The following is a 14145-nucleotide window of genomic DNA, read 5'->3' on the forward strand; positions in this document are numbered from 1 at the left end:
CACTACACATAGACTTTTTGATGACTCCAGAATGGGCCTTTTGGGGTAAATATGAATCTTCTTCTGCATATAAATTGAGCAAATCGGAGAAACTTCTCTTGACAAAAGTAGCAGCTACAGCCAAAAAAACGATCTTATCCTGCTGGATAGAACCCAATGTACCTTCCCTTAATCTGATGATGCCAAGAATACTTTAATTATTGAATATGGATTGGTCTTCCACAACTCTAGACAAAGAAAAATTAGCAGGGAAGGTTTTCTCAATATGGCTTCCTTTTATACATACATTAACACCCGAACTGAAAACAGCTCTCAAACGTAGTTTTCAGTGGGCGACTTGGTACAATTTAACAGTTATAGAAGGACAGCCACCCTTCTAATATAAAGAAAAATTGAAAAATAAACGACTTAAATAGATATGGTTTTCTAAAGATATATGGTTATGGGTTTTAAAATATGTTGACAGTTAATTATATATGTCAATTAAGACAATATTACTCCAGGAGTTAGATGGAGTTGTTTAACTTTGTGACAAAGGAATACAATAAAGTCTACTGTTTTCTTAATTTAAACTTTATACAATAACAATGTATAATATGACAAGAATTTTACATTATTGTAACTTTTTGAATTTATGTCAATAAATAAAAAACTTTATTAAAAAAAATATATATATATATAATACAAATAAACAGGAAAGTAAAGAAAAAGTGACAAGAGAAAATGAGGCTTAAACAGTGGAGGACGGAAAAATTGGCACAACTCCTGAGGTAATGCAAGAGTGATACAGGTTTAACTTAGCTGGCTTCCAACTGAAAAAGAGGCTGAACCTTATTCAAATTCAGCCTTAAGTAGTACAGCCTAAATGTACCCGCCCCCATCAACCTTAATTGGCTGACCATTAACAATAAGAAAATACATCACAAACTATAAACTGCCTAGCAACAGCTTCTCTAGGCGACCCATCACAAAAATGTAGGACTCTTAAATAGTCTCCGGCTTAGGCATCCCTCGTCTAGTCTAACATACTCAAAACATACAGAAGTATTTTTCAAGCTTCTCCTAGAGAGGAGCAACTGAAAGTTGCACACTCTAACTATCTCTGTGCATCTGTGCCCGAAAAGATGGCGTGTCCTACAATAAAGGGCGTGGCCTTGCGCATGGGGGGGTCCCAATGACTTCACTCCTGGGGCATTCCAGCATCACTGAGACTGGGCTGTCAGAACCGTCAGCTCCTCTTGTATAACAGGAGCTGGATGCTGCAGCAGAATGTCACACTGCAGCACCCGGCACCTGTCACTGCAGAGGAGCCGGCATTTTGGTGTCACCCCCACCCGGGTACGGCCCACAGCCCCTGCACCCTGCCCATGACGCCACTGCTTATAGGGATTAAATGTAGCTTTGTGCTTTGGTGAAAGTTCTGCTGTAAGTACTCTGCTCTGCAGGCTGGGCATTCTGATATTATACACATGGCATTTATACAGTATATACTTATACAGAGCTACAACATCTGTTTTATTTCTAAATGTGATCCCTTTTCATAAGATTTGCTCTAAGCTTCAATGCTTGAAAACATGTTAATGTATATGAAGCATGCAGGCCAGTTCCTATGTCCATGGTGCAGAAAATGATTTTTCATAAAAAGAGTCTATGTTGGTTTACTTCAGTTAAAAGAAAATTTGTATTTGACATACAGTATATCAGTTTCTGATTGACAGACAATTGAATACTGTGTCATAGGGGTATATTTACTAAAGTGAGAGTTTTTAGAAGTGGAGATGTTGCCCATAGCAACCAATCAGATTATACTTAACATTTAAGTAGCACCTTCTAGAAGATAATAGCTAGAATCTGATTGGTTGCTATGGGCGACATCTCCAATTTTAAAAACTCTCACTTTAGTAAATTTAACCCAATTGTCCTTTCATGCCTTGTGTGATAGTGCTAAGCAGGCCGCAGGGATGGAATTAGACAGGATGCCGCACAGCTTGCCAAATAACATTTTCATAGACACTAGGGAATCCCAGTGGTAACCGCCTTAGTTATGGAGGATATTATGGATATTAGTTACTAAGGATATTATGGAAATAATGAGTCCGTAATCTGAGTAGCGGACGGTTTCACTAAATGGTACTAGGGGTGGCCGGGCAGCACTCTGTCGGTGTGGACTCCTGTGAAGCTTATCTCGTCAGGGATATCATTTGTCAGAAGCCAGTTTTTCATCATACCTGTAACTCTATTCCCTGCTACCGCAGTCACACTGTGAATCCTCCCCCTTTTATCGCAAGGGAATAGGAGACTGCCGGATAGGCCTTTGTTGTTAGGTATGACATGAAGGAGTAGGGCATATGTTCTCAAGCTCGGTCCTCAGGACCCCAAACAGTGCATGTTTTCCAGATCTCCTCACAGAATCACAAGTGAAATAATTAGTTCCACCTGTGGATCTTTTAAAATGTGTCAGTGAGCAGAGCCGGCCCTAGGCATAGACAAGCTAAGCAAATGCCTAGGGCATTTGGAAAGTCTAGGGGCATCCAAGCTGGAGGTTTGGAGCATACACGGCCGGGGCCGGTGGTGGCTTGTGGGGACAGGGCACACACCAGGACGGTTTCCGCTACAATGATCAGAATAAGCTTCTGCGCATAGGCAGAAGCTCAATTTGCTGCACCTGCAACAGCTCCACCCATGGACCTTTGCGGAACAGAGTAGTGAGTCACACCTTACATGCTGTGCTGGGATAGGGGGCTGCTGTGCTGGTTAAAGGCCGGGTTGCTGGATGAGGGGTGTTGTGCTTTGCTGTGCTGGGATAGGGGTGCTGGGTCAGGTGAGGAGTGCTGACACCTTGTGCTGGGAGAGGGGGTACTGTGTTGGTTGAGGGCCAGGGTGATGGGTGCTGTGATCTGTGCTGTGCTGGGAGAGGGGTGATGGATGGTGTACTATGTTGGGCGATGAGTGCCATGATCTGTGCATTCCTGTTAAAGATGTGCTAGGTGATGGGTGTTGTGATCTGTGCTGTGCTGGGAGAGGGGTGCTGGGTGAGGGGTGCTGTGCTGTGATCTGTGCTGGGAGAGGGGTTCTCTGTTGGGAGAGGGGTGAGGGGAGCACAGTGAGACACACCCCTTCTGTGAGGCCACACCCTTTTTCAGGATCCCATGGTTGGCACCAACCAAAATCTTGCCTAGGGCACTAATTTGGCTAGGGCCGTCAGTGAGTAATGAATACACCTGTGCACCTGCTGGGTGACCTGGAAATGTGAACTGTGTGGGGTTCTGAGGACCGAGTGTGGGAAACTCTGTTATCAATAAATTATGCCATGTTTTTATTGTTTCATGGTTATGGGTTTGTGAGAGAGCTGAACGAGATACCTCAGACAGTATCTGCCGTTAGGGAGTTTAAGATGGTCCACGCTTATGTAACTGTAATAAAGATAGTTGTAAAATATATCCATGTTTTCACATACAAAATCAAATTTTAGACTTTATTTTCATAAGTATCAGGTGTTGCTCACTGACACTGCCATCTGCCAGGATGGGGATTAGACGTACGCTGGTCTTGCTCTGGTCACCTTACCCCATGCAAGTCCACTTCTTGCATAATGCCACTTTTGTACTGTTGGCTAATAATTGGATGGATGGGCACGGATGGGTCTCAGCTTTCTGCAGATCTTCTCCTAGTGTATTGATGTCCGACTCTGTCAAACTAGACGATGGTATGATGTCTGTCAGGCTGTTTATGAGCCGGACCAACTGCTCTGACTGCAGAAAGATTTTCATACCTTTAATGGCCTGAAACAACAACGGCTTTATTAGGCGTTTCCTGGCCAGCTTTTTAAATATCATGGCATGATACATTGGCTGAATGCATTGCAGAGGTGTTCTTCTCAGGTGGAGGCAGCTGTGCAGGGCTATGGCTGCGGCATAGATAACTGCTGGTTGTTGCTATGCAGCGTCACAAGCAATGATAGCAGGTGCTCCTTTATGAAACTTTTTATGTGGCTGCCCGGGAACATATAATATTTCTTTATCAGCTCCCCGTAAAGCCTGATGGTGGCTAGCTGGACCTGTTCATCTGGATGGTTGATGAACCTGATGATGTAATACAAAATATTATCATGTTTGTGGCATGTTTTTGTTGTGTCCATGCTTACAACCTGATAGAGACAACTCCAGAGCCAGCCCTAGGCATAAGCATTCTAAGCAAATGCCGGCACTAGGTCATCTGGAAGTCTGTCTGCTTCCCCCCCTCCTCCCATGACCGGAGCGAAGCTCCGATCGGTCAGTGCAGCAGTCAGCCGGTCAGGTGACAGTCACTGATAGCCGGGTCAGCACAGAAGCTCATTCTGGCTACCGGAGGAGACAAGGAACACGCCCAACCACAGCCACTCCTCCCATGGGCCTTTGCACCGCCCAGCACCCATCAGACCAGGAGGCCTCTCTGCATCAAGAAAGGAGGCAGCAGACAGGAACGAGGCACCAGTCCAAAGGCGCTGTAGCAGACTTGCCTACCCCAACGATTTGGCTGAGAGCCTCCCAAATATCGCCTCCCGGCGGCCACTGACCTGTCCGCCCCCCCGCAGTAACGATAGAGACCCCTGCAACGGGGGGGGGGGGTGACGTGATTCATGCTGAATCGTGTTATCGTGGCCCTGCCTCCTGCTTCACAAAGCTGTTAATTTGAAGAGGGGGAGGGCCATGATGACGCAATCACGCAGTTACGCCCTCGGCCCTGCCCCCAATACTTCATCATTGCCTGGCCACGCCCCCACTGTATACAGACATTCAGCTCCCTCCCAGAAGGAGGGAGCTGAATTTTGGCAATTATGCACTGTAGCCAGCACAGCCCAGGAGGACCGATGGTCCTGGCAGCTCCCACTCCAGTCTGGAGAGTGAGTCTTAAGGTGCCCATCCACTAGCAGACATGAAAACGACTGCACAATTACGACATTGTAATCGTGCAGTCGTTTGTCAGTCTGTGATGAGCCTACACTGAACAAGCAGTCGTTCAGTGCAGGCTCATCAATCATCTGCCAACATGATCAACCTGACTTTATCGCCAGGTTGACCAGCATGTTTGCACAATGATAGATGTCTAATAGGGGTCTATTTACTAAGCAGTGTAAGGAGACAGAGTGAAAAGTGATAAAATGCCAGCCAATTAGCTCCCAACTGTCATTTTTCAAACACAGAGATGGCAGTTAGGAGATGGCAGTTAAGAGCTGATTGGCTGGCACCTTATCACTTTTCACTCTTAGTAAATAGACCCCTAAATGACCAGCGGGCACACGCGTCGCTGGTCATTTTAGACATTTTTGCAAACGATTTGCAAATGATTTATGAACGACTGAACGATCGTCATCGTTCAATCGCTCAACTTAATCGTCTAGTGGATGGGCACCTTTACTCTAGGTAAGTTAGCTAGCTCAGACTGAGGCTTGGAGACAGGACAGGGGTGATGGGTGGGCACAGACTAGGCACTGGACAGAGAAGGGTGCCGGTCGTTCTGGTGACTCTGAGAGGGGCTGGGCATATATATATATATATATATATATATATATATATATGTATGTATATGAAATATTAGAGCACAAAAAAGGGGCACCACATCGTGCATCAAATATAGACAAAAGTTTTATTACATAAAAAACAAATACTCCAGGTCAGCGTGACTACCAAAGTAGGCGGTCTAAAACCACCGCAAGCATAAACAGTGAAATAGCAATAAGGCTGATGTTTCACCCGAACGTCTCCAGGATCTATTCCAGCCAGTCAAGCAGTAACAGAGGGTCACGGCAGGCCACGCCCCAACATGTTTTGTCCTTGGATTTCGTCAGGAGGCTGGCTGGCGTTGTTCAGAAGAGGGTTTAAATAGCAGTTCTTACTCCCTTAAGCAGGTGTATCTTCTTATACAAATTAATTAACTGCTTGTCACAGATTGCAACAGTGTTCATTTAAAAAGTAACAAAATACTACAGCACATGTATGAACATATTTGAATCATTACAAAATATATGATTAAAACATATAAAAATATGCTATCTAATAATAACAGGATACTACAATCAATGTATCTGAAAGATAAAAAATAAAATAAAAACATGTTAAAACTGCATACACCGATATATAAACCAAAGAAACTACATCAAATAAGGAATAATCAGTCCCATTATAAACAAGTGGACAAAGGTAAAACAATTCATTACCTTAAAAACGGGGTAATATCATACCCCTAATTTAACCCATTGGGGTGCAGAGTATTTATAATCCAAAAGGATTCTCTTTTGGCTAATTAGGTTTTCCCTATTACCACCCTTCATATCTGGTCAAATATGTTCCAGTCCCATAAATTTCAACGCTGTTAGATTATTACTTTGGCATTTTTTAAAATGCCTGGGTACACTATGGTTCTCTACACCATTTTTTATATTTCTAAGATGTTCTAATATCCTAATTTTTAAAACTCTCTTTGTTTTACCCACATAAAATTTTCCACACCCACATATTAATAAATAGATTACAAAAGTGGTGTTACAAGTAATTAAATGTTTGACCATAAATTCTTTTCCTGCATTGCTCCGGAAAGTTTTTTGTCTATTCAAACCATGAGGACATACTTTGCAGTTACCACAGGTGAAAAATCCCTCAGTTTTCATGAAGGATCCAGATGCATTTGTTCCCCTATCAACAATCATAGGAAGCAAACTAGGGGATAAAAAAGATTTCAGAGTGCGAGCTCTCCTAAAAATAACGTCAGGTTTTTCTGGCATAATAGTAGATAAAATCGGATCCATTCTTATAATGTGCCAGTATTTATTCAAAATTTTATATATCTCCTGACTAGAAGAACTAAATTCAGTGATGAACGAACATTTAGTATTCTCTGTATCCTTCTTCACTACACTCGTATTATTTTTATAACTAATTAGATTTTTTCTTTCTAAAGTCCTGGTTCTTTCAATGACAGCATTAATTAAAACAGCAGGATAGCCCTTTTCTAAAAATCTCTGCCTGTAAACTTCAGCAAATTCATTAAATTTAACAAGGGAACTACAATTACGTCTCAACCTTACTAGCTGTGAAAAAGGTAAATTTTTCTTCCATCTATTATGAGGGCAGCTACGATAGTCTAAATAACTATTGCAGTCTACCTTCTTAAAAAATGTGTCTGTAACTCATTATTACCCTGAGCACATATTTCAATGGTTAAAACCAAGTCTAAAAATTCAATTTCACTTATTAAAATTCGATGTAAAACTAAGATTAAAATCATTAATATTCAAACACCTTACAAAATCATCAAAGCTATCTTTATCACCATCTAAAACACTAAGATATCATCGATATAGCGTTTAAATAAAATAATATTATCATGATAGGGGTTATATGTCAATATATGTTGTTTTTCCCACTCTCCCATGTATAAATTCGCCAGACTGGGTGCGCAGATCGTCCCCATCGCACAACCGCAAGTCTGGAGATAAAACGCATCTAGAAAGGTAAAATAATTGTGTTTGAGTACAAATTCAAGACACTCTCTTATAAAAGTAATTTTTACTAAAGTCATCATGGGATCCAGCTTTAACACATTAAAAATACTGGTCAAGCATTTCTCATGGGGGATAGAAGTATATAATGATTCCACGTCAATTGTCCCCCAACAATAATCGTCTTTCCAATTAAATGTATCTAATATTTGCAGGACATGTGTTGAATCTTTGAAATAGGTATCTAATTGGACTACATATGGTTTTAAAAAAATATCCACGTATTCTGAAATTCTGGCACTCAAGGAATTTATCCCAGACACAATCGGGCGACCCGGCAGTACGTCACGATTCTTGTGTACCTTCGTTAAATAATATATATTTGCTATACGCGGATATATATTAAACAAATAATCATATTCATCCTTAGTTAAAACTTGTGAATTTAACCCATGGTCCACCAAAACTTTTAATTCATTTAAAAACTCTTTCGTAGGATCCCCTTTAAGTTTTATGTAGGATTTATCATCTGCTAAAAGTCTGAACATCTCTTTTTCATAATCAGCCCGGTCTAGAATGACTGTACCCCCTCCATTATCGGCCTTTTTAATAACCAAGTTTTTATTTTCTACCAATTTTTTCAAAGAAAGATTTTCTGCGTGAGGGGAAGACGCCGGCTGATTGCTGTGGCTGCTGGCCTGTGCACTATTAAGATTTCAATTGAAACCAAAAAGACACAGTCCAGTGTGTCTCTGTGAAATCACTTCAGGACTGTGGTATCCTGTCCTATTTCATTGACTATTTTGTACTAGCGCACTGACTTTTTTTGTTGATATATATATATATATATATATATATATATAAAATCTGCTAGGGGGACCAGCCAAAATCTTTCCTAGGGCACCAAATTAGTTAGGGCCGGGGCTGGAGAACTCAGCACATCTGTCAGCAATTGGGGCGTTGCCTCTCTCAGCTTTTGCAGAAGAGTGCCGATGGCTTCCTCAGAGTACCTGCGGCACCTGAACATCGAAAACAATTTAAATCTCAATTCTAGTCACTGTCACCAACTGTCACCAATATGGCTGCTCCTGGCAAGATCGAACATATATGGGGGAGATATATCAAACAAATCAGCTCCTAACTGTCATTTATCAAATTTTCTTTATGCTCTGATGTATTTGTCAGTAATTCATGCAGAATTTCCACATGAATATAAGGGAGAAAAGGGTTTAATGAATATGTCCCTTTGAATCTGTAACTTTATTCAAGAAACGAGAAGAGTGTCCCCGCACAGGCTGAGAAATTCAAATTTGTATTGCCAAATGTTTACAGTTGTGTGGCAGTGAGTGATCAATCCCAAATTGTAGTTGGAAATGTTACTAATTCTGATGCCATCAACTTATATATACACGACTGGCGGTGCTCCCCTAGAGTTAAGATACAATGGAATCAAAAAAAGAAAGGAAAAGAAAACTCTTTTGGCTGGGGGCACAAACTTAATATAATCTATTAAAACAAAGTTTATTACATAATCTTCAACTTACGTACATAAAAGACATAACACCATATATAGACAGACAAATTACACAAAGGTTGTATATTTAAGTATCACACTGTTAATTAAACTATTGTTGGACATATGTATCGTGTTCTGGTCACTTACTAGTCATCTAAAATGCTTATTGTGATCCAGAATATGTCCACCAAGTATGAACTGCCGTGTTCATATGTCAAGGCAAAAAATATTTCTAAAAACATATAGTCCGTTCCCGCTGTGCGCACAGCGGGTGCTGTTACAGACCAGGTGACGCTTCATCCTACTATTATAGCCGCATAAGGTAATAAATCATTTGCACCCTGTGGCTAACACTTTCAATTGATAAACACATATTTTGTGGTTCGTGATTCTTGCAGACAAGGGATAATTATTACCCGTGCCATGAAGGATCTAAATTCTCCCACAGTCGGATCATCAAGTGATTATTAACAGATCACTGATTACTGACAGGGCACTTCTCACTACACATACACAATTGCAATGCTCAACTTTACTGCTACTATCAATTCTGTTTACTTATTGACGTGTGCTGTGAGAGTTTCCCTGCCATATTTATATGCTTTTTGACAAGGGAAACCTATATTTGAGACAGTGACAACTGTTGCCACACAGTCTCTCACCTTTATGCCATTAGTTGTAAGAATTGAGAATAATGAGGTGACAGAGACAAGGGAAATTTATATTCAAGCTTGTGATAACTTTTAGATCAAATTCTGAGCGATATCTGTGACAGTATCATTACCATCGATTGTCACAGCATCTATTCACAATGGATATGTAAATCATGATGTTTTTGTAGTGAGTATAAAAGAGACAATATAGATTGAATCTATTACATTGTCTAACAAAGGAAACCTGTATTTAAGCCAGTGACAACTATTGATGAATATTGAGTGATATCTGAGACAGCGTTATTACCATTAATTGTTGCCACACCCTTTCACAAAGGAAATGTCTAATGTGATGATACTTTCCAATTAATTGGGAAATGTATATTCAAGCCATTGACAACAGGTGTATAATATTGAGTGATACCTAGTACAACATTACTACCATCGATTGTTGAAATACCCAATTAACGGGGGAATGGCTATCGTGATGATTGTTTCTAAGTATTATCAAAGGAGAAACATCGATTAAATCAACCAGGCCACTATCTGCTAGCAAACGATAGTGTTAGAGTTTTCCTATCATAACTAATGCTGTCTAGATCCTCAGGTGTGCTGTGATTATATTTACTCTCAGTTGTACAAGACAAGGCATGAGCTCTCACCTACTACTTTATGTAAAGTGAAAGACACTAGTCACAGGATAGATAGCAGGATAAACACTCACAGCACATCATTGGCTAGGAGTTTAGACAAACTAGAAAGAATACTATGATAGAGGATGGAGCATTATATCATTAGCAAATGTCTTTAATTACTTATTGGGTACCTGGCATGTCAGAACGGAATGATATTTTTTGAAGTATCTAAACGTACACATAAGTATTTGTACATTACTTTATTTAATATGTATGTGGAATACTACAGACTTTAGCCAAATTTTTCTATCTTTCTTCGTACTCTCATCGGTACTGGCCCGCAGGAGCCGGGCACAGTAGGACCGAAAGCAGATGCAACTATTAAAAGGGATCAATTATTGTCAATATATGTACTCTCATCATTATCTCCTCTGCACGATACTGCTGAAGCATAGAGATTTGAAAGCAGATGCATGGCGTTCTTGATTCTTTCTTTTCAGTATGACTATTACTCATCTTAATTTTCTAACTGTTATAACTGACACTGAGAAGGTTAACACTCATTAATATCATTCGATGCATGCAGATGAATTAACAGCAGTATTTCACTCCTCAAAGTGTGCAGTTCTTTTATACCCACTATTCTTTCTTTCCTTCTTTCATTTCGGCAATCCAAATAATTGACAGATATTACCCCATACTGTAAGGGGGCAGTCTGGTGACATTCCCTACAGATACTTCGTCCTATATGTTTTTAGAAATATTTTTTGCCTTGACATATGAACACGGCAGTTCATACTTGGAGGACATATTCTGGATCACAATAAGCATTTTAGATGACTACTAAGTGACCAGAACACGATACATATGTCGAACAATAGTTTAATTAACAGTGTGATACTTAAATATACAACCTTTGTGTAATTTGTCTGTCTATATATGGTGTTATGTCTTTTATGTACGTAAGTTGAAGATTATGTAATAAACTTTGTTTTAATAGATTATATTAAGTTTGTGCCCCCAGCCAAAAGAGTTTTCTTTTCCTTTCTTTTTTTGAATCTGTAACTTTCCCAGGCTGCAATGACTGATGACATAAAGTAATAGCTCAGCTTCGTAGCAATTACTATGTAAATAATTGAACGTTCTGTCAGACTTTGAGTACATTTACATATATTTATTTGTGAATACAATTAAGTGGGATTTTTAAATATTTTTTTTATATAAGGCCACATTATTAGTTAAAAGCTACTGATGTTGATATACACTAGATGGCGGTAAAAGAAAATATAAAACATAGGGAAAAGAAACAAAAAAACAGATTGCATTATGGAGCGTACACACTGGGCGATTAAAGTGGACGACTGAACGATAACGATATCGTTATCGTTCAGTCGTCCACTTTATCGTCCATGTTTAACACAAAAAAGATGAACGATGACGACGACGCGCGTTCCCGCGGGTCGTTCGTCATCCTCGTTCATCGGGCTAACATGCAGGCCAACCTGACGACCTCGTCAGGTTGCTGCATGTCAGGGAATGGGGGAGAGAGCCCGGCGCTGAACGATATCGCTAATGATATCGTTCAGCGGCTGTGCTCAATGTCATGAACGACATTGAGCACAGCCTGCCGGGGACACACTAGACGATATCGCTCAGGGAGCATATCGTCTAGTGTGTATGCACCTTTAAGTGACTTTAGCCACAGAGATTACCCGATAGATACACGTCAGACATGACAGTTGGGAGCTGATTGGCTGTCATCTTATCACTTTCTTATTACTTCTCACTTTGTGTGCAAAGTGGGTGCTATTATCCTGTAGTGTTAGGGACCTTCGGTACAGATGCCTTGATGCAACCCGGATGGTTTAAAACATATGTTTGCAAATATATGCAACAAGAATTTTCTATTATTATCATGGGGGACATTATTCATCTAGTCAGGATTATTGTATATTCAAGCAATTACATATATGATATCAGGTATTATGTTTCTTTATAACCCAGAAAACTACAACCTCACAATGCATAATATCCGGAAACAGTACAACAGCAATCTGCCTGCTGGAGGTTGTGGACCTTTCCTGCGATGAATGACAATTTTCTCCTAAAATACTGTTTGTGGGACCTCATCCATTTCTTATTTCACCCATTACTTATGTCACATTTCTACATGTAATAATGTTGCTATGAGTATGTAATATGTATATAACATGGCTTTTCCATATAATGTGTTCCTGTATTATACAAAAGCCACCACTCAATTTTTGGAAGTGGTGAGCACGGACAATTTCAGCTCAATGCAAGGCCTGAGTCAGATATGTAAAACTAAAATTTTCTTAGAATAGACTGAGAACAAAATGCTTATGGGATCTATTTACTAAGCAGTGTTAGGAGACAGACTGAAAAGTGATAAGAAAGTGATAAGGTGCCAGCCTATCAGCTCCCAACTGTCATCTCACAGGCTGTGTTTGAAAAATGACAGTTGGGAGCTGATTGGCTGGCACCTTATCACTTTCTTATTACTTTTCACTCTGTCTCCTAACACTGCTTAGTAAATCGACCCCTATGTCTTCTTGTATATGCAAGCAGAAAGAATAGTACTCTCTTTGTTTGGGGCACTCACCCTATTGTTATGCCAACAGTAAAGCATCCTGAGACCATTAATGTGTGGGGTTGCTTCTCAGCCAAGGGAGTGGGCTCACTCACAATTCTGCCTAAGAACACAGCCATGAATAAAGAATGGTACCAAAACATCCTCCAAGAGCAACTTTTCCTAACCATCCAAGAACAGTTTGGTGATGAACAATGTCTTTTGCAGCATGATGCAGCACCTTGCCATAAGGCAAAAGTGATAACTAAGTGGCTCGGGAAACAAAACATCGAAATTTTGGGTCCATGGCCAGTCAACTCCCCAGACCTTAATCCCATTGAGAACTTGTGGTCAATCCTCAAGAGGTGGGTGGACACACAAAAACCCACAAATTCTGACAAACTCCAACCATTGATTAGGCAAGAATGGGCGGCCATCAGTCAGTATGTGGCCCAGAAACTGATTGACAGCATGCCAGGGCGAACTGCAGAGGTCTTTAAAAAGAAGGGTCAACACTGCAAATATTGACTCTTTGCATAAACTTAATGTAATTGTCAATAAAAGCCTTTGACACTTATGAAATGCTTGTAATTTTACTTCAGTATACCATAGTAAAATCTGACTAAAAGGTCTAAAAACACTGAAGCAGCATACTTTGTGAAAACCAATACTTGTGTCATTCTCAAAACTTTTGGACATGTTTGGACTAGTGCAGGGTTTTCAAACTCAGTCCTCAGGACACCACACAGGTCATATTTTCCAGGTCACCCAGCAGGTGCACAGGTGTAGTAATTACTCACTGACACAGTTTAAAAGATTCACAGGTAGAGCTATTTCACTTGTGATTCTTAGAGGAGACCTGGAAAACATGCACTGTTTGGGGTCCTGAGGACAAAGTTTGAGAACCTGTTGTGTAAGTCATACACCACTGGGAGCAGCGTCCTCTTGATATAATCTCTTACCCCTGTACTTTCTCCTCATACTCTGCCACTCTCATTTGACTTCCTGTTTGGGGGAGTGGACCTGCACTACATTGTAACAGGTCCACCACCATTAGGGGCTCAACAGCAGATGTAATTTTTTTGCTCTCATTACCCTTGGCATAGGTATAGAGTTCGCTCACATACCATTCACTACTTGGTACATGGTTGAAGCAGCCACCCTCTCCATGCCAAATGGGGGCTATATTACCTATTGCTATTTATCACCTAACCTATCATTTGAGTGTGCCTCACATAATTGTGCAAAGCTTTGTAGCGCACTATGTACTACTA

Source organism: Taudactylus pleione, unplaced genomic scaffold, assembly GCF_031769625.1.
Source record: "Taudactylus pleione unplaced genomic scaffold, aTauple2 ptg001381l, whole genome shotgun sequence".
Taxonomy (NCBI): domain Eukaryota; kingdom Metazoa; phylum Chordata; class Amphibia; order Anura; family Myobatrachidae; genus Taudactylus; species Taudactylus pleione.